The following is a 22188-nucleotide window of genomic DNA, read 5'->3' on the forward strand; positions in this document are numbered from 1 at the left end:
CGAACACTCAATTTACCCCATCAAGCCCAAAAGGTTTGACCCCTCAGAGTTGTTGGGACCACCTTCCTCATTAACAAAATGCGCGTCAGCCTGGTCCCGGAAGGCGGGTTCGGCCCCCAGGGACCCCCCGAAAAGGGCCCTTGGCGGGTGTAATTTACCCCGTGGAGCCCACAAACCAAACTTGGTCTAAAAGAATGTCCTATGGGTGTACATCATAAAAATATAAAAACTGCGTCAAGACTACACTTTTCCATAGGTCCTGTACTGTAGCGTCTCCCAACAGTCGCAGGGGCAATGCCAGTTGAGTGCATGTGTTAGTCTTGGCACAGACTCTGTTACTCCGAACAAGGGTTTGTACCCGCAAACTACCTGGTATACCCTAGGACCAAGGGTAGTTTGCAGGCAGAAATTGACCAGACACATTAGAACACACACACCCACACACACACACCCACACATACACACAAACACACACACACACACGCACGCACATGCGCTCACACGTTTCTCTATGTAAATACAGTACACAAAACATGTCACATAAGTTCTACGGCCATGATACCTAGCACACTATGATGTCAGACCTATAAGAAGTTCATGCCTTTTGATTATTTAAATGGATGCTATCAATGGACATTTCAGCAGGAACACTTACGAGAATTTAAGATTTGTGTGAAATTGTATCATGTTTTGCTGGCCCCACCGTCTACCTATCTTTTATTATGCATTCACCTTATGAGACACAAATGGAGCTTTTCAGAAAATGCTGAAATAAACCTTTCATTGTGAGTACACTTTCAGTTTCAGGCCAACCACAGAAGCACTAAATGCCAATTGTATAACACATTGAAGTAAACGATATCATCATCAGAGCATTGAACATAACTAATACAGTTAATGTTGATAACAGAATGAAAGATACAACTTTCTCACTTTTTTTCTGCATTTAAAGTGCAAATATCAAGTCTCAATCCTTACAGGATTCTTTTGAAAACCTCAAAATTATAACTTTTTTAGTTTTTGGCTGATAAAAATCACTCTTTATGTATAAAAAAAGCAGAAATTATATCCATCCATGCTCACACTCAGTAGTGCATGTCATCTAAATTGTTGTTACCATTGGTTTTTCACGTGAAACTTATTTTTGATATCAAGAATTCGAATGTCTGATATCACAAATTCACTCAGTGATATCACAAATTGAATTTTTGATATCACAAATTCGAATTTCTGATCTCACAAATTGAATTTGTACTATCAAGAATGGATTTTGTGATATCACAAATTCGATTTCTTGATATCACAAATTAAGTTCATGTGCTACACTTACGGGAATTTGTGATATCACAAATTTAATTCTTGATATCACAAATTGAATTCTTGATATCAAAAATTTGATTTTTTGATATCACAAAATGGAATTCGTGATATCAGAAATTGACTTTAAATGTAAAAAAGGCTTGCCATATGAGCGCAGAAATACAAAGGGAATTCGAGCGTTAGTTCAGTGCAGTAAATCCCTGTGAATTCGAGCGTTAGTTGAGCGCAGAAATACACAGGGATTTCGAGCGTTAGTTCAATGCAGACAATCGCTGTGAATTCGACCATTAGTTTAGCGCAGAAATACACTGTGAATTCGAGCGTTAGTTTTGCGCTGAAATTCAACTGTGAATTCGAGCGTTAGTTGAGCGCTGAAATACACAGGGAGTTCGAGCGTCAGTTCAGTGCAGAAAATCGCTGTGAATTCGAGCATTAGTTAGCGCAGAAATACAAAGTGAATTCAAGCGTTAGTTTTGCGCTGAAATTCAACTGTGAATTCGAGCGGTTTTTTTTTTTTTTTTTTTTTTTTTTAGCGCAGAAATACACAGGGAATTGGAACATTAGTTTTGAGCGGATATTCAAATGGAATGTATACTACTGCTAACTTTTTTTGAACAATGTTCAAAATACAAATAACTACATATGAGAGATTTACACATCCATCATTCCCTAAATGATCATCAAGATATATTCGATGAATTATTGATACAAATCAATTGTTTTGCAACATATCATGAATTCAATGATATTATGTTCACTTAGGGCCTACATTTAATTCATCGTTTTGATCATCAAATTGTCATCTATTACTACGTTATTGTTAATTATGATACATTTTTTCATGTGGTAATCTCCCTTACAGTAAGACCCTTACACCAAATCGATGATAATTATGTGTGGTTGTATGTGTATGTGTGTTATAAAAGCATACCACGTGTTTGTATTGCGGAAGACCGACCGAGGGCAATCACCCCTCTGGTCTGTGCATGTCAGCAGCGGAGAATAAGATACGGAGACTTGACTCATGCAGGGTGCGGAGAGGGAGACGTAAACCTGCCAAATGTCCACCACTGGTGTCGGCTGGTGGTCACATAAAGCAACGTGTTTCTCCTAAAGACATTTTCTCACTCCTCAAAAATCACTCCTCCAGAACAAAGGGGTGTATCCATCAGGACCAATAGTGTTGGGTGTACAGTTTGCCCGCCCCAATATGTTCATGATTTTGTAAAATAATTTAAAGTGTAATCTATTATAGGCAAGTTTATTCAAGAACCAAAACCGGGGAGAACAAAACTGGAATGCATAGAGCCCAAAATTCTTCAGACCAGAGCAAGAACAATGAAGATATCCAGATCTTCTGAGGAGTTTATGCAGCAGTATGCATGGTAAACAAACAGTTAGAATTTGTAGTAAGAAAAAAGCAGTGGTACGAAGGACTTCAATTTTGTTAATCTGCGCAATGAGAAATTTCTCTTATTAACTCGGAGGAGTAACAGGGGGAGGTCGGGAGAGAGTATCTTTCACGTGACAGAGTGAAGAGAAACGCAAACAAAAGTTGTAAGTCAACCAGTCTCTGCCAAATCAGTGGCGAGAAATGGTGAAAAATAAGAATATAATAATATGTGACTTTGAAGTAATGTTGCTTAACGATTTATTTTTATCGATTCTTTTAAAACCAATTCCTAATCACTTTAAATGAAGACGAGTTGCCAAAACTCTTCATTTAGGTTTTTTTTTTTTTTTTTTTTTTTTTTTTGTAACTATCGTTATATACTATGTAAAGATAACACCTGAAATTCCATAGGAATTTCTGCGCTAAACTAATGCTCGAATTCACAGTGTATTTCTGCGCTCAACTAACGCTCGAATTCACAGTTGAATTTCAGCGCAAAACTAATGTTCGAATTCCCTGTGTATTTCTGCGCTCAACTAACGCTCGAATTCACAGTTAAATTTCAGCGCAAAACTAATGTTCGAATTCCGTGTGTATTTCTGCGCTCAACTAACGCTCGAATTCACAGTTGAATTTCAGCGCAAAACTAATGCTCGAATTCTCTGTGTATTTCTGCGCTCAACTAACGCTCGAATTCACAGCTGAATTTCAGCGCCAAACTAATGCTCGAATTCCCTGTGTATTTCTGCGCTCAACTAACGCTAGAATTTACTGTTGAATTTCAGCGCAAAACTACTGCTCGAAATCAAATGATTTCTTTGCGAAAAAAAAAAATCAAAAATTTGATTTTGTGATATCCCAAAATGGAATTCGTGATATCAGAAATTAACTTTAAATGTAAAAAAGGCTTGCCATACGCGCGATACGAGGTGCCTTTTAAGATAACAAAACTTGATTATGTTTATTCAATAATTTGGTGTATGGAGGGGGGGGGGGTGTGAAAACATTAAAATTAAAATATTTTTTGGTTACAATAGGCGAATATCAGCTACTAATACCCATAATTTCATATAATGTGCTTTTTCATGTTTGCTTTAAAAGAACATTATTGATGCACATGCTTCTATTCTTTCGGGGAGAGAATTCCATATACCCGGTGCGTGGTGTCAGAAAGATCCATGGGTGGCAAGTAGCTTCGGGATATTTAAATGAACGTCATTGCAATGACGAGTGGGATAGGAATGTACTTTACTATTTGACATAAAAGTATCATGGAAGAATGGTAGTGAATTTTTGAAGTATTTGAACATAAAAATAGCGGATTGATAAATATGAAAATCATTTACTTATAACGCCTATTGGAAGAACTTGGTAGATCTCTTTTCACCAATAAGTACACTATCAATAAAAATATCAATTGTGTGATTGGTAAGGGATTGAGGGCTCTTAAAATGCATGAAACATGTCTTATCAACGTTCAGTGGCAACGTATTGCCCTTGAACCACAAAGATACCTTTGACAGTTCGGTTATTCAGAGTGTCGATTAGAGTATTTATACATTTGTTTGAATAAAATATGTTTGTGTCGTCTGCAAATAATATGATATGAAGAAGATGTGATGAACTAATAATATCATTTCTATATATCAAAAAAAAAAAAAAAAGGGAATAGGTCCAAGGATTGAGCCCTGGGGCACACCATAGGTAATATTGGAATAAGAAGAAGTTTTAGACTGAAACAAAACAAATTATTTACGATTAAAAAGATAACTTTAAGTTACAGCGACTTAAGTTACAGGCTTTAAGTTACAGTGACTCTATTAATATGCACATACTCACACATATGCACACACACATACACCGTTATCAAGTGATAACAGTAATCGAGCAGATAATAAGTCCCAAAATTCAAAGCTCGTATACAGAATATTAAACGTGAATGTTTTAAAGGCTGCTGATGCTGTATTTCGTGTATTTCGTCCCTATGGTTGTCATCATGCATGCTGAACGGAAGCCAAGGAATCTGCAGATAGGGTGAGGCTTGACTGGAAATTGAAGTCTGATTTTCCTTCAAATCACAATTTCATTTTTTCTCGCTTGTTTAACTTTGAGGCCAAAAATTCTGTTTGCAATATTGATTAAATTAAAAAGATGTCAAATGGTTTAAGAAAAAGATATCAAGCATGAGTCTTTTTGTTGATGGAAAAAAATAATTAGTTTTCCTTCCCTCATGATTCCACATCCATTTCAAAAACTAGTTTCGTATGATATTTTGTGAGTGCTGTTCAAATAAAGTAACTTGGCAATATGAGAAAATACACAATTGCTTTAATATCTACGTGAATACAGTATCTTTTCGAACACTCGCCAAAAATGCGTCAATCATTAGCCACTAGACACGACAGTTTTCAGTGCCAATGACGGCATACCTCGAAAGCTTAGCAAAAACAAGATATCCTTCTTTGCTCCTGATATCAGATCTTGACAATTTGCCTTCATGTAGAGACTTACGCATTATTTTTACCTCTAAGTAATTATTACAATTATATATACATATATTATATATATATATATATATATGAGATTAAAACCTAAAATGGCATTAAAACGCTTTATCCTGGCGAGGAAATTAAGCGCATGTTTTTGAGACAAGACACCAAACAGGTTAGTCATCGCATTCTTCATCAGCGACCAGGATGCGATGTGCTGTTAGATTAAAAAAATCCGTTTCTGAAGCAGAACATACACACAAGGGTATAGGTCTGCTCCTGGTCGGACGGATTTCAAAACTAACCTGCTTGTGATGGAATGCGTCTAGACTGGTAGTTGCTGTCACAGTGCATGGTAACCGCGCAGTGTGTATGTGCGCGTTTGGCTTAGCAACGACGCATCCATGGACTGGTTCCCTCCACGAAGAGCCAAAGATGAAAGGATGAAATCAGTGTTAAAAAAACATGACAAATATGAATCCCTGATAGCTTTTCAATGGACTTACATTGCCAACGTCATGCTCCGATTTACTATAACGAAGATAAACGGTTCAGAGACCCACCTCATCTTGTCTTTCACTGACGCAAACTCACACCTCCGGCCCCCATAGAGACATCCCAGCCAGTAGTTGTGCCTTGTCTGTGATGAAAAACTGTATCAGACTTTCCTGATAGTCAACGGTCTTTCCCGTAGTCAATCAGACTTTTCCTGATAGTCAATCAGACTCTACCTGATAGTCAGCCTTTCCTGGTAGTCACTGATCAATAACGAACAGAAGTGAATGAGATTAAAACCTAAAATGGCATTAAAACGCCATTATATATATATATATATACATATATATATATATATATATATATATATATATATATATATATATATATTATAAACACACTAGTAAAATTATGTAGGCCAACGGGTATTAAGGATGATTGGGGAGAGATAAGAGGGATGCGGTCATATTAAGCGTCCACAGCAATACCTCCTCGTCGGACCGCAACCACAAGCGAGCCTGCCGTCCCCATTGATACGGTAATAAAACTCATCAAACAATGACTAGAGTCACAAGGTGGTGATATTCATCACACTTGTGGATCACAAGGATGCATGAACCGATGAAGTGCTTGAATAATTGTGGCAACAGATACGAAAGTGATTTTTCAAACATAATGTCATGATAAAAGTTATTGAGACATCTTGACGTTTTATTCATACCAATCGAATGATTGATTGCTCTTTCTCCAGTGGTTACAGTAGGTCCTCCTGTTTCTTTTGGTGCCTCGGAGATTTCGGGTAAGATCACGCAATGCAATTCTTCTGTATAATTGTCAGTTTGAGCACGTTACATAGTATCTGCATGAACACAAACACACACGCACTGGGTGTGGCAGAGGTACTCGGTCTTACCACATACACTCTAACGTTATTCTTTGACGACATCAACAGATGTAGCGTTCGCACATGAACCGTAGATCGTGCTGGAGTATACCTTTATTTGAAATTTGTCTAGTGTTGTACGATGAATCCCTTGGGATATTCCGCATTGAGACTGAGGCTTCAATACGAGCAATTACCGGATGTGGAGATTTGATAATATCGCTATCGAGCTGAGGAAAATGGCTTTCCCAGTATGGTTCTTTGCTGGTTTCATCCTCTTTCATCCCAGTTTCTCATTGTCTAAAGGCAATACAAAGTGTAAGTATCTAAAGTATATCTATAGTGTTCTCGTTGGCGCATTATTGCATGGGTCATTTTAAGTCCCTTGCTTCCGTTGCATGTGCACTAAATGGGACGCTTTTTTGAAAGCAAAATTATATAAGCCTCATCTTAGATTACATCTAGGCCTATAGGTGTCAATATGCATCAAAAGTGCTTGATAATTTGGAAAATTAGGTATCAATTGTCAGTTTAAGAAGTTTTTTATTTGAAATATTATGTAAAGAGTTCAACTGCGGCAAAAAAAAAAAAAAACACACACACACATTTAATCGGTTGGTGAATACGCTTATATAAAATAGTGGGACACAGAATTTTACTTTCCCTTCTTTAGACATCGACGTTGCGGAACTAAACTGCACGACTTCCAATATTCCTTGAGGGATTGTTTTTATCGTTATCTCCTGACAGATTCACGAGTTTATACATTGAATTGTTACATAACTCTTCTTTATCATTTCATCTGCCGTAGATTTTACTCTCAGCTGTTCGGAGAAGCAATTAGAGCACGAGGTATCGTGTGACGAAAGCTGTGTTACCAACGGTGATACTTGGGTTATAAAGGCACCTCGTGGACGGCGAATTCTCACTAAAATGAAATCTTTCAACAACAAAGTGATGGGATTCTACATGTTGGAAGAAATAGCTAACAAATCGTCTCTGACTGTGATTTTGAATTATAATCAGAGTTCCCCTGTTATATCACTGACACATCAGATTCAGCTTTCGATATGGTATATATGTCTACCCAGTGAACTTCAAGATGAGTGTAGAGTGTTATGGGGGTAAGTATTCATCCCGTTTACATTATGTTGAATAATTATCAATACGAATAAACTTCCTCTTTATCTAAAATAAATAGTTCTAAATTGCCTTTTTAGGAAAAGACTAAATGTGCAAACAATGAATCCACATCAATTCTAACATCCTAGCATTGTAAGACAGTACATACACATGTTCTAAGTTCCATGAAGATACACTGGACCATTTCCAAGATCAGGAGAAAACAGTGACATTGTAGCACTTTAAGTTTCGCCGTGAATAAAAATCATTACGGACGGACGGACGGAAGGACGGACAACCCGAAAACATAATGCCTCCGGCGGCACTTCGTGACAGAGGTGATAGTTTAAAACTCAATCTGACAATGATAGTGATATTTATCACACTTTTGGATCACCTAGATACATCTACCGATGAAGTGCGTGCTTGACTAACAGCTATAGCTGCAGATACGAGAGTAATTAAACATAATATATATTATAATAAGAGGTACTGAGACAACTTGGCGGTTTATTCATGCCAGTGGAATAATTGATTAGAACTCTCCAGTGGTTACTAGGTCCCCGCGATTCTCTTAGGTGCCTTGGAGATTCCATGAGAGATCACATAGTGTACCTAATTCTGTTTGCACACGTTATGAGTTATCTATATGTTCACACACACACACACATGGTGCGGCGGGAGTTGGTCAATCTTACCACATACACTCCAACATTATTCTCCAACGACATCTGCAGATGTAGTCTCTGCCATCCATCAGAAATAAATACCGCACCCCCATGATAAAACCCCCAAAGAAACGCCTCTCTTTGTATTTTAGGCCTATTGTGTGTGTGTGTGTGTGTGTGTGTGTGTGGGTGGGTGTGTGTGTGTGTGTGTTGGTTTGCTGATGGTTTTCTGGTGCATTTCACATCGAGGAATACGATATCATTTTGAAAAACGAACGATCGTCTTTCTTCTATCTCTACTTTAAACCAACAATCTATCTGGCAATTTTAACAAATGTGGCCGTGCATCACAAAACAAACAAAAAGTCGCACCACTTGATTTTACATGAGGACTCGAGAAAAGTGAAATGGGTGAACCGAGTTAATGTTGAGTTTTCCATATTTTCTGAAAGAGCTATTCTTTTCCTACATTATTCCAGAGTTTTGGATCATAAATTGAATGGGAAAGTGGGTTTTCAGGAGTTTTTCTACAACCCCCTTTTTAGTAGAGTATCATGATCAGGTTTTTCTTAGAGGCCCCTTTCATTTCTTGAAAATCCTTTGCACCCTCTTCACTTTCAACTCTAATAACTTTTGAAAGGATGGTGCTACTGCTCTGAACGTTGACATTTATCATGGCCAGAATGTGGTAATAGACCATGCTCGATTTCAACTTAATCTGATAATCCCTTAATTGTTGGTCCTACAGTGGTTAACATCATGTTTTTGTCCCATTCATGGTACAGGTAGCACGGCTTAGTAAAGATTAAACACTTGAATAGACCCTGAACTCTTTTCTCAGTTCACACTTTCCAGAGTGTGTGCTTTCTTTCCAGTATTTATATAGGTTAAGAAAATCAATTTGAATTGAGTTATACATCATTTTAAAGCTCAGAGTCTGCACTTTCAGAATCTGCCCTTAACTAAAAATCCATGTCTGGCGACTTTATGTTTGCTTTGTGGTAGAGGGTCACAAATGCAATATCCGTATCAAAACGTCATTTGAATGTCAATCATCAGAAAATACAATTTACCTGTGCAACGTTGTTCATTAATTTTCCTTTTCGAGGAATACCAACTGTGAAGCTGATTGACGGACGCTCTCTCCTAGAAGGGTTAGTGATCTTTGAACCAGACACATATGTCTGTTTCGACAACTTTACCACCAAAGCTGCAGAACTGGTGTGTGGAGAGCTTGGCTTCCCAGCGGCGGAAGAGTTTACAGCTCAGAGTTTGCCCAGAGCAGCAAGAGCAAACAACAATCAATGGTTGTCATGTCCAGAAGGTGACCGAAGTATTGTGCAAGTCCATTAAAGTGTTACTGCACTGTAACCGTGTACAGTATTGATATTGAATATTAAAAGGAGTCCTCTGAGATTGATTAGGCTTGCTGCTCTGCTTTGAGGCCAGAGAGACGTCGATGTCATGACATTAAATTCATGTGTTTTCATCCAAGAACAAAGGGGAACATTTGGTCAAAGGTCCTGTTTACTATCGGGAGCAGTGTTTCAAAAATGTTCGAGATATCGTAATTGATACATATGTATAGGTCAGTTGTATCACAAAACATCCTACCACATAAAAATTTCGCGATATCCCTATTTTTCTCAATAAATCATAACTGCAGACGGCTTAGTCTAGAAACAATTTCATAACTACATTTTGCATATTTAACAATACTTAACATTGATTTTCCTGATTCAAATTTTTATATTGCTTGTTTCAATCCCAAACTAATATTTTATAACTATTTCAAAGCACTAATGGTGGATTTTCTGCTTCATCTGCAAATGGTATGAAAATTAATGTCTTTAAACACAGATGATATATCTGTTCGGTCGGTACTATTGATACGGGGTAATTCTAAAGAGAAGGTCAGTACAATGATTATTCTCTCCAGTCGATTTCCTTTATAATCTTATAAGGACAGTAATAATTTATGATCCATTGCAGATCATAGTAAATGACTCTCAAAAATCTTCTCACAGGTAAACGGCGTTTGATGGATTGTTCACTTGCAACGAGAAGGTGTCATTTGAAACAGGCTGTCAGACTGAAATGTAAAGGTAAGATAAAGCGTGAACAGTAACAGGTTTCGTAATATCTACTGGAGATCAAATACACTGTACGTGAATTAAAATTACTCCAACAGTACAACGGGTACTGTTCTCATGTAATGCTTATAACCCACATAAAAAGACTCCCCAGATGACAATAACCAGAAATAGGCCCTATATTGCCATTAGTTTAATTGCAGTCAAGATTTACGGATATTAATATTCACACAGGCAATGTCGCGTCATAATACCATACTATATAGAAACAAACATTTCCACAAGTCTCACGGAACTGAAAATGCAGACAATCAAATATGCAATTTTCTATTCTTTTTTATGGGGGACTGATAAAGGTACTTTTTAGTATAATTTTTTGTTACTGATACAAAATGTGTGATAATCGGTCGAAAGAAAAACGAGGAACGGCCTATTTTCTGAAGATTTTTTTCTTTCGTTGTCTATAGCATATTTGTGAAACTCTGATGTATGGACATTGCCCATCTTCGTGCGATCCCATAGAAAATAACCAGAGAAAAATGAAATTGTAAATTTCTACATGATTCCCAAAAACTTTTTTTCCCCGATTTCATTCTATAGGTCCACTCAGGTCTTGTGATGATCCCGGTCAAGTGTATCATGGCTACTGGGACTCCAGTATAACGGAATTTGTGTCCAGATTAACTCTCACCTGTACAGAAGGTTACGTAATCTATGGCAGCGCGACATTACAGTGTGTGGGACTACCTGGCTGGTCAACTTACTTCCCGGTTTGGAATGCTTCAGTCCCGTCCTGCTCCAGAATGGGTATGTTGTAGAGAGGCATCTCTCACCCCATGTCATATATGGATAGATGAATAAGGCTCCTGTTACGCTTACAGTGCACGATGGAATGATCGCACTTTCGTATGTCTTTTGGGTACTTTATTCTCATACCCCAGCTAAGGTAAATTTGGGTTTAAATATTCGATAGCGTTAGGAAACATGGGTGATCCGATTGAATCCATATGTTCATTTACTTGCAACCGGGGTACATTCGATGGCCACGAATAGCGCCCGTCAGCCGAGTGCCAGCGAATATGTTCATCAAAGCGTACGCACATCGGTAATGGTCGATTTCAACCGAGATTCTTTGGATGTGCACATAAAGATCAGTGATAAAACTGTACACAATTCGCTCCGGGGATCCTCGAATATATCCCAAACCGGCCCAGCCTTTCCACTCCATGGTATCTCCACCTTTACCTGGAATTTCACTTCATTATCACAACAGTAGACACATCGAGATTACCCTCATTGGCTAGCCTTAATTTTTTTTTTTAATTATTTATCTCTTTATGTCAGAAGTCTCATGAGAACGTAGCGAAATCCATTGCACTGAATGTTTTATGACAAACAACTAGTTTCGATCTGATCAATAATTACGACTAATGTCTGAGTTTACTTAAAGTCAGGAAAGTCTCTAAAATAAAGATCCTGATATTTCTCTTGTCATGCTGTATCAAATATGAAACTGGAAATATCGTACATCGTAGTAGTATGACTAGGGTATCAAAGCGAGGGCTGAGTGACACCACAGATCTATCAGACTATAAGAAAGTGTCATAATTAGAAAAAAATAAGGGTATACATAATTTTGAAGACATCATTCTGTAGGGCGTGAATGACATCTTTCATCCCCTGACAGTTTGAATTTTGCGAAGAATACTACAAATAGAAGGCATGTAGCACTTCCTGTAATGTGAATCATGTGTGTTGCTCGTATGGAAATGAAGTTAGATAATTTTTGTCCTTGCTTGTGATATTACCTCTAATGATATGTGAAATGTTCCTTCTAAAAGGCTTTGCAAAATCCAGCAGACATTACCTGAACAGTTATCTTACATTGTTTGCCTCTTATGTAGCAAAGTAAACGGCTGTGCTTTATGGTTCCTGAGAAATATTTCAAACATGCTGAAGTCAACATAAAATTCACTACTGACGTTATGAGCCTAATGCCTTCCATCTGCTCCAAATCATGCACGAATGGCAAAACGTTTGCAGCGTTGATAACATTGATGATAGTATGGCATTTTAAATTGGCAAATAAACAAGCCTCTGCGCATTGACGCTGAAGATACAAAATGAGGACAGACGGATGTATAGACTGCACGGAGCAAAGAGTCACTGTTGTAGCAGCACTTGAAACATTAGCTTCCACAAGTGCAGAGAACTGTAAAGCTCTCCTGTAATAACTGTTTAGTCAGTTGTTTCGTGATTTACTCTCGAAGGTTAGGCCTATGTGTGACTTTTTCTCTTTCAGGTCTAAATGCTCACCAGACAAAAGTTATTGCCCTGGGAACCCTTCTGTGTGTCATTATCGCATCATCAATACTCATTGCTTTGTGCAATCAACTACGCAACAGGTGACTCAGAAACAACTAAAATAAAAATAATGCACACATAGATCAAACAACAAACACTTTTACATATTTCGGATAGGAAGGAGGTTTAACCAACCATTAATTAACTAATTCATTCATTCATTCATCCATCCATCCATTTTTCTTTTTCTTTTTTGCTTTCATTTCCAAACAGTAGAAATATCATTAACATCAAAATTGTAGTACATAAGTATTTCATGTAACTTTTATCGGTTGAAGGTTCCGATATAAATACAGTGATGTGTGTACTGTTAAATATTCGGATGTTATTCCTAGGGCACCTGAGTGCAAATTGTGAGCTCATTGTAAACGGAATGTACATAAAACAGTTTGTTTCTATATTATATTTGTGTAAGTTTTGTAAAGAGCATTCCAATGAATGTGCTTTTGCCTCGAATTGCCTCATTCAAATAAACGATATTGTTCATCAGGTAAGCAAGAGAAAAGTACTGAGGAACTTCACTCCTTTCCAAATAAAAACGACCCTTTACACTATATGAAAATGATAAAATGAAACTTTTTTTTTTTAATTCAGTCGATTCTGATATCAATTTTGATTATTTAGTATCAACTTCCCTCATCACCACATCTATGTTCACAGCAGAAGACAAAGGCCTTCACAAGCTTCAAACCAGTCAAATAACGGGCAGCTACAGCTTACGAGGGAGACTGATCGTGGTGTCTCGCTAAACCCCACCAGTGCTGAATCTGGCACAGTGAGTCGCCCTTTACCTGACCATCCGGGCAACAAACTTAGAACTCCGTCGACTCAACAGAGGAGGTCATATCGCGTGTACAATGGCATTGCGGAGGCAGATAAGATGCCATGTCAACATACTGGAGCACAGACAACTTCTCCTATAACTCATGAATATCTTAGCCTGTATGAAACATCAGTAGATCAAAATGACTGTTATAGGGTACATGAATACTCTACCAGGATAATGCAATAGCATGTACACCTGTGACATAGCAAGCCTACGCTGTGAATAGACCGGTGCACATGTTTTTCCTTTGATACCAGAAAGCTACACATCCTCTTGCAAAGTAGTCATCAAAGAGTGAGGATGTTTGTCATTAAGCTGTCAGAATAACCGTAAATTAAGACTCAATGCACATTATGTTTACCAAGAAGCGTGAGAGCAAAGATACAAACTAACAAATACCAAAATTAAGATAGTTCTTGCTTGACGACAGACATACTAATTCGGTAAACTTCGGACTCACACACAAGATGCGAACATTCGCAACGCGCATCTGCAGCAAGGCAGTCTTGCTGATACGTGTACTCTTCAGTGAATATACGCCTGCCAAGTCATGCAATCTTAGCAAATTTGCCTGGAAATTCGAGATACCTGAAGAGAGAGTGAGGACAAACACGTCAATTAAGAATCTGAAGATGGCAGACCACAAAGAGACATCTCTGACATCTACTGGTCGGGCTTCTCAGAGTAAGGTTTCATCTGAAAGAAAACTCACTGTACCCTGTCTTTTTTTTTTTTTGACTGTTCTACAACAGCAATTTCTTGAGATGAGGTTTCTCATTTTCAAGTAGATCTTGATAATTAGACAAATACCTGCAAACACAAATATATGATGTATATACGAAGGTTGATGAAACGAGGAAAGTGTAATAATTATATTATTACATTATGCTAGAGATACCACAAAACTTGAACAAACAAACTTGAACAAACATATAATATATATATATATATATATATATATATATAATATTATATTAGAAAGAAAGAAACGTTTATGTTCAGTCATTCAACTTATTTTGTTGCATTTCCAACAAAAGTATAGAGTACAGTACAACACTTACTTTCTTCTAAGGGAAAACACACTATAAGCTAACTGCGACCTTATTGTATCAATGCATTTATCGACTAAGTTCCACTTGCCGATATTTAGGATGATTCAATGCAGTTTTGAACAATCCACTAATGCTTTTCCTCTGCAAATTCAACACTAGACTTTTGGTAATGGATTATTTCTGAAGTTTTGTGGAGAGTAGATAAAAGGTATTGAGCCTACATGTTGGTAACAATAATCGAAAACTGCACGTTGTAAACTAATTCAAATTATATTTGTATTCTTTGTTATCTGCGATTGCATGCAGAGAAGTTGATGCAAAGACGGCGTGTACTTTCCCTGTCCATAAAGGCGGTCTTGATATTTTTTTCTTAAATTCGCAATATTTTTAATGTTAGGTAAATCATATTTGCAATGGAGTAGTCCTTCTCCATGGTACCATATTAATCGTCAGTCGAATGAAATGTATTTTACAGATTACAGATATTTCTGTCTAGCACATTCCGTACCAGTAATGTTTGCTTGTGACTATAATCTAAAATAAATTTCTCTGCACAGAGCAGTATCAATTGTACAAAGAATGTGATTGGATCGACATTATATGAACTCAGAAAATCTTGATACAGGCCACACGAAATATATTAGTGTGTAAATTATTGTGTGTGTTTTTATTGAATTGTTCCTATAATCGCCTATACACATTTCTATTGTAGATCTGAGAAAAGGCTGAGGACCGAAAGCCTAAAGGAATGGTAAGATCTATGTTGAAGTGAGGATTCAGCTTTTAACTTTTTACAAGATACCTAGAAACCAGTTAATGAAATGTTAAAGAACATACAATTCTAAGAGGACTTCAAAGTTTATATTGACAAAAATAGGTTTTGAAATGGCTGAGATATGCAAAAAATAAAGTAAAACAAGTGATCCTATTAAAACGTGGGTCCCACCTTTTATTATGATTGCTTCGCTTTGGATATCTCAGCCATTTCAAAACCAATCTTCATCAAATAAACTTTGGATTCTTCTCAGAATTATACGCTCATTCATATATCATTAGAGGTTTGTCATTTCAAAAAATCATCATTAAAAACAAGTTGAAAACCTGAAGCCCAATCTCAGCCGAAACTGTACAATCCCTTAAAAGGGACTGGTAACATACAGGGACATCCACTGGTGTCATTCTTTTCGTTGTCACTACTTACTAATTTAAGACTTTTTTCTAGGATTTTCTTATGCGCAGACCTTACAGTAGCCCATGAAAACGACAATTAAAAAATAATAACTTCACACAAACTGTACAATATTGACTTCCAGCTCAAACCTGAAAATCGATGATACATTATGAGAAGACGAGATCTATGTGAATGCACATGATCTGTGTGACTGTGTGTCGTGCACGTGTGTCTGCGTGACACGTCCCAACAGGCAGGACAAGAAGATAATTTGCCCCGAGAGCCGTGGGTTCCATAGTAAATCATTCAGATCACATACACATACATACATACACACACACACACACACACACACACACACACGTATTTTATATAACTGCAATACATTGAGTGAAAACTCTAATGACAAATGTCATAGCAAGACCCATCCTTATGAATTATAAAAATAGACAACATTAGCGTATATTGTGTGTAATTGATTTGGTCTTTATCCATAATCCAAATCTAAATCCGTTATCCAAAACCTTTGTAAATTATCAATTGTAGAGAATGGAAATATCCCACGGGGGGAATATAAACACGTCAATTGATACAAAGAAAGTAAAAGGGCTTTGCATAGAAGTTAAGAGGAAGTAATCATTTGAAAAGAAAGATAAACACATAAAAGGGCAATCTGGAAAATCAATGCATTGGATACAGTTGAAAATAGAATAGAAGAGTTACCGGGTATGGGCATGGTATAATAATTGGCGTTCAAACGTATCTACGATTTCGTAATTGAAACAAGCGAACAAAGTTTTTTTGAGCAGTTCTCTCCCATTACAGGTTTACAATATGTAATCGGTGTGAGGTGCAATAAATGCATTAAATCACATGATTAACACACTATTGAAAAAAAAAACAAATTTAAAATTGCTTTAAAATCATGCTTGAATTATAGTGCCTCTAGCAATATGCTGATCGACGAATGCTGACAAACACAGACATTAACAATACATAACAACACACACACATACACACTATCTTCAAATGAAAACTGCAGGTGAGAGGATAATCTATTGGTTCCGAGAAGCTTCACACACTCACACTTCATGTTTACAATGTAAGGTGCAAAAGGCTGTTCATGCTTTATAATGTGTGTTATATCTCTGTGGTTGTAATCGCACATCCTGAGTAGTGAAAATCATTTTTCTGTATCTCTTTTTTCAGGTTATGGACAAATCGACTATAAATCAACAAGTGATGTCATCATTCAAACGATCAATCGATCGACAAATTAATTACCAAAACTGAATATCTTTCGGAGACCTATTGCTATATGTGATGATTCAGGTTTTCAAGTAGTAATCATATCCCCGTTTACATATGTTTTGATACGTCTACCTTGGATCAAGACGTAGTGAGGGCCAGTTTCAAATCATTTTTTTTTAAACTGTTGTTTAATGTTTACATAAATGATTTTTGTAGACCATCAGATGTTCTTTCTTTTATTCTCTTTGCAGATGACTCAAATCTATTTTTTTTTCACACAATAATCTTCTTACCCTTGTTAATACAATAAATTCAGAATTAGACAATGTTGCCCAGTGGATAAAAGCAAATAAGTTATCTCTTAATCTTCAAAAAACAAAATATATGCTCTTTAGTACTTCTACTGAGGCATTACCTGTTGATATTGTTTTAGATGGTACTCCACTCGAAAATGTTTCCCATATAAAATTTCCTGGAATAAAAGTTGACAATAAGCTTTCTTGGAAATTTCATATTGACAGTGTATGTAAAATTATTTCACGTAATATTGGTATAATTAATAAGCTTAAGTTTTGTTTTCCTTTGTCGTCCCTGCTTGTATTATATTCATCCTTAATATTGTCATATTTAAATTACGGTATTCTCGCGAGGGGAAATACATATAAAACATTTTTAGATAAATTACTTTTATTGCAAAAGAAATCACTCCGTGTTATATGTCATACTGCATTTTTGTCCCATACTGACCCACTATTTTATGAGCATAAGATATTGACAATTAATGATTTGTATTTGTTTAATCTAGGACAATTTATGTATAATTATAATAAAAATAATCTCCCAAATATATTTGAAACAATGTTTCAAAGAAATCAATTCGTTCATAATACACGGCGATCAAATGATTTCCATTTGCCATTTCTGAGAACTTTGCTGGCTCAAAACACAGGCATCAACGATGGGCCAAAGTATTGGAATTCACTTCCCAACAATATTACAACAGCTCAATCTCTGAATTCCTTCAAGAATAAATTAAAATAATTTTTATTGAAATTTTATAATATCCAACCGAGTTAGTTTCCCTTCATCATCTCAGTCAAGTCATCATTCTTTTTTACATAAGTCCTCCTTCTAATTAAGTCCCTGTCTGTGTTCTAAATATAACGATATGTTTATTCTCTCTTTCTCCTGCATTCTTACCAACATAATTACGTATAAAAAATGTTTTCCATTACATTCAATCCAGCTTGTATTTCATCACTTATTTCACATCATGAAGTCTAAATTGCTTGCGTCCACGATGGCACGTGCTGTAGTTTTTTTCCCTTTTTTTCTCTTTTTTCTCTCTTTTTTCCTTTTCTTTCTCTTTCCCTTCCCAATCATCTTGATGTCAGTTGACATCGGTTCGTTTATTTTGTTTTATATTGCTGTTTTGTGTATTTTCTGAGGGTCCAATATCGTACAAGCTCTGCTTCTTAGTGGGACCCTCCACTTCCATCGTCATCCTTAGTTGACTTGTATTATACGCTTTATGTATATATTAACAAAGATGTAATCGCATGTACTTGTCATTTTCATATTTATGTACCTTGTCAAATTATGTTCTGCAAGTATTACAAATATTCTGTACATATGCAATGTATATAATTTCTTTGTTTATTTGATGGAAGTGAAAATAAAGTTGAATTGAATTGAATTGAATTGAAGATCACCGCAGTTTTCGATAGAGACTATGTACACACCGACTTGGAAACGCTTCTATTTATCAATAAATATTAGTGGAAAAAATTGCAAAGAAAATGGGATTCCATCGGGATTCGAAACCCGAGACCTCCGGATTACCAGCCCGGTGCTCTACCGAATGAGCTATAAAAAGCCCTAGCTCACTGTTCGTCCCATACCACCGTAAACTATGAATGCTTATCAATAAATATGTTACATATAAAGTCTGTACTCTTAAAATGAGTGCAGTGACTGTCTGCTTTCTGCGTATGGAATGACAAAGCTATTTGTACTTACATGGACATGGCCTAAAGTTAATAATCTTAATGGTAAACGTAATGTAAGATTATCCATAATGTAGCAACTGTCATGAGGGCATTCTATTCATCAGTATTTCGAAGGCTCATCTCTACAGCCAAGTTTTTCGCAACTATTTGTTAGGTTTATATTTCTATTTCCATGCTGCTTGTGGGTATAAGATGGAAGACCCCCACCGGAAAAAAAAAAATGCAATGAACCGCACAGAATATCAAAAAACTCACCATGTGCAGCCTGTTGTGTAAAAGAAGGTCTGATTCAAAACTTAAAAAAAAAAAAAACCAAATGAAAATGAACAAAAGAGAAAACAGACAACTCATCAGAATTAACCTGAAATTTACTGTTTTGAGAAAAAAATGCTTATAATTCAGCCCCACTTCGAATTCAACTTAAGTGTGTGTGTGTGTGAGTGTTTGTACTTGTGTGGATTGTATTGCGTGTCACATCGAGAAATTTATGCTATCATTTTGAAAAAGAAAATCAAAAGGCATTCAAATTTATGCTGCCTTTTTGCAATTGAGTATATGAATATAAGAACGACCCGAGTCCATGGAAGACCATTTCGAGTAAACTCAAAAAAACTTCATATCTTTTTTATTTGTCCAATAATATTCTATTTAACTGTGATTGGAAGGCAACATTGAATATACAAATTAGAACATATATGTGATCGTGCACCTCAAAACGAACATAAAGTCGCACACACTGATTTTGCGTGCCCAGGTCGAAAAACCAGTAGAAACCAGTAGAAACCAGTAAGCATTTTCAACTGGTCTTTACTGGTTTTAACTGGTCTTAACTGGTTTCAACTGGAACCAGTTGAAATCAGATGGTAACTCCAAATTTCCAGTAACAAAATAAGCAATTCTAACTGAAACCAGTTGATACCAGTTGAAGATGTACTGGTACCAGTTGATACCAGTTTAATCATACTGGTACCAGTTATTACGAGTTGAAGTTGCACTGCTTACCAGTTGAAACCAGTACAAGTCTACTGGTACCAGTTGTAGTCTTACTGGTACTAGTTTATACCAGTTGAAGTTGCACTGCTTACCAGTTGAAACCAGTACAAGTCTACTGGAACCAGTTGAAGTCTTACTGGTACCAGTTTATACCAGTTGAAGTTGCACTGCTTACCAGTTGAAACCAGTACAAGTCTACTGATACCAGTTGTAGTCTTACTGGTACCAGTTTATACCAGTTGAAGTTGCACTGCTTACCAGTTGAAACCAGTACAAGTCTACTGGTACCAGTTGAAGTCTTACTGGTACCAGTTTATACCAGTTGACGTTGCACTGCTTACCAGTTGAAACCAGTACAAGTGTACTGGTACCAGTTGAAGTCTTACTGGTACCAGTTTATACCAGTTGAAGTTGCACTGCTTACCAGTTGAAACCAGTACAAGTCTACTGGTGATACCAGTTGATACCAGTTCATATCTTATTGTGTACCAGTTGACACAAGCTGAAGTCTACTTTTTGAATTCCATTAGTTCATCAATTAAAACTGAATTAAAAGATTAACAAAACTTAGTTAAAACATTAAATTAAAAAGTAAACAAAACACAATTAAACAAAACATTTGACGTGAGTGAACTTGGACTCTTAATGACTTCAACTAAATGAAACTGGAACCAATTAAGATCAGTTGACACTTCAACCTGACAGACTGTATTTTGACCAGTTTGTGCGTGTGTGTGTGTGTGCGTGTGAGCGCGCGTGTGTGTGTTTCGGTGTGTGTGCAAATTAGTTTACGCAATTTGATACCCATGTAACAAACTGGACTTGCTCATAACTTCATTCCATATTAACACCCACTAAATCATTGAAATTCTAATACCAGTTGATACCAGTTGGTTTCTATTGGTTTTTACTGGTTCTTTTGCTTGTGAATATTCATAAGCTATTCAAATTATCTTCGTGAAAATGAGAAAATATCGTTAAATTCATCATTTTTATGATTTGAATAAACTCAGAAATGTCTGAAATGCATTAGAAATTTATTTAACATTATTGCCGTGATATTCACAATTTCATCTTGTACCTCTGATGAGGTATTTTCATATTTTTATAATAAAAGTTTAATCTACTTGGTAACCATGTCTTAAATCATTACAGCAATATAGCACTATATATATGAATGAAACATCCCTGGTACTAACTAGGTCTAAGATGTAGGCTAAGCCTAAATGTAGTCATAGGTATAGGATTTAAGACTAGCTATAGGATTATGTTAGGTTAGATATTATCAATGTCCTGACATACACCAAACACCATACACCAAATAATTCAACACCAAAGTAATTTTGTCAACTGGATCCCAGTTGATTCCAGTTGATACCAGTTGACAACTGGTACCAGTTGATTCCAGTTGGACGAATACCAGTTGATACCAGTTGAATGAATACCAGTTGAAACCAGTTGATTTCTAGTCACTCATTCCAATTTCCATATTGAAACCAGTTGCCTTAACTGGAATCAACTGGTACCAGTACCAGTTGCCAACTGGTTTTTCGACCTGGGTGAGGACTGAAAATAAGTGAAATGGGTCAACCTAGCCGAACTTGACTTTTTCATATTTTCTGAAAGAGCGGGTCTTCTTCTACATTATGCTAAAATTTAGTATCATAAAACGGGCAGGAAAGTGTGTTTTTTTAGCAGTTTATCTCGCACATTTTTGGTAGAATAGTGTGATTAGGTGTGTCTTTAGAGTCCCTTTTTCATTTCTGAAAAACCGTGTCCACACTCTTCACTTTCAACTCTAATATCTTTTGAAAGGATAGTGGTACTGCTTTGAAAGTTTGCATTAGTTATGGACAGAATGTGTTAATGAGGCATGCTTAATTTCAGTTTAATCTGATAATCCCTTCATTGTCGTTACTCTGGTGGTTCACTTCCTGTTTTTTTGTCCCATTCATCGCACAGCCAGCACGGTTTGGTAAAGATTAAGCGCTTGAATAGACACTGTACTTCAGAGCCTCTTTTCTCAGTTCACACTTTTCCTGAGTTTGTGCTTTCTTTC

General features: G+C 36.5%; 1 pseudogene; it reads left to right on the plus strand.

Annotated features, from left to right (window-relative positions):
• The first annotated feature begins 4697 nt into the window (after positions 1-4697).
• On the plus strand, positions 4698-13839 carry LOC140245189 (uncharacterized; annotated as a pseudogene).
• Positions 13840-22188: the final 8349 nt, after the last annotated feature.

The sequence above is a fragment of the Diadema setosum genome, chromosome 22 (assembly GCF_964275005.1).
Source record: "Diadema setosum chromosome 22, eeDiaSeto1, whole genome shotgun sequence".
In the NCBI taxonomy this organism is placed as follows: domain Eukaryota; kingdom Metazoa; phylum Echinodermata; class Echinoidea; order Diadematoida; family Diadematidae; genus Diadema; species Diadema setosum.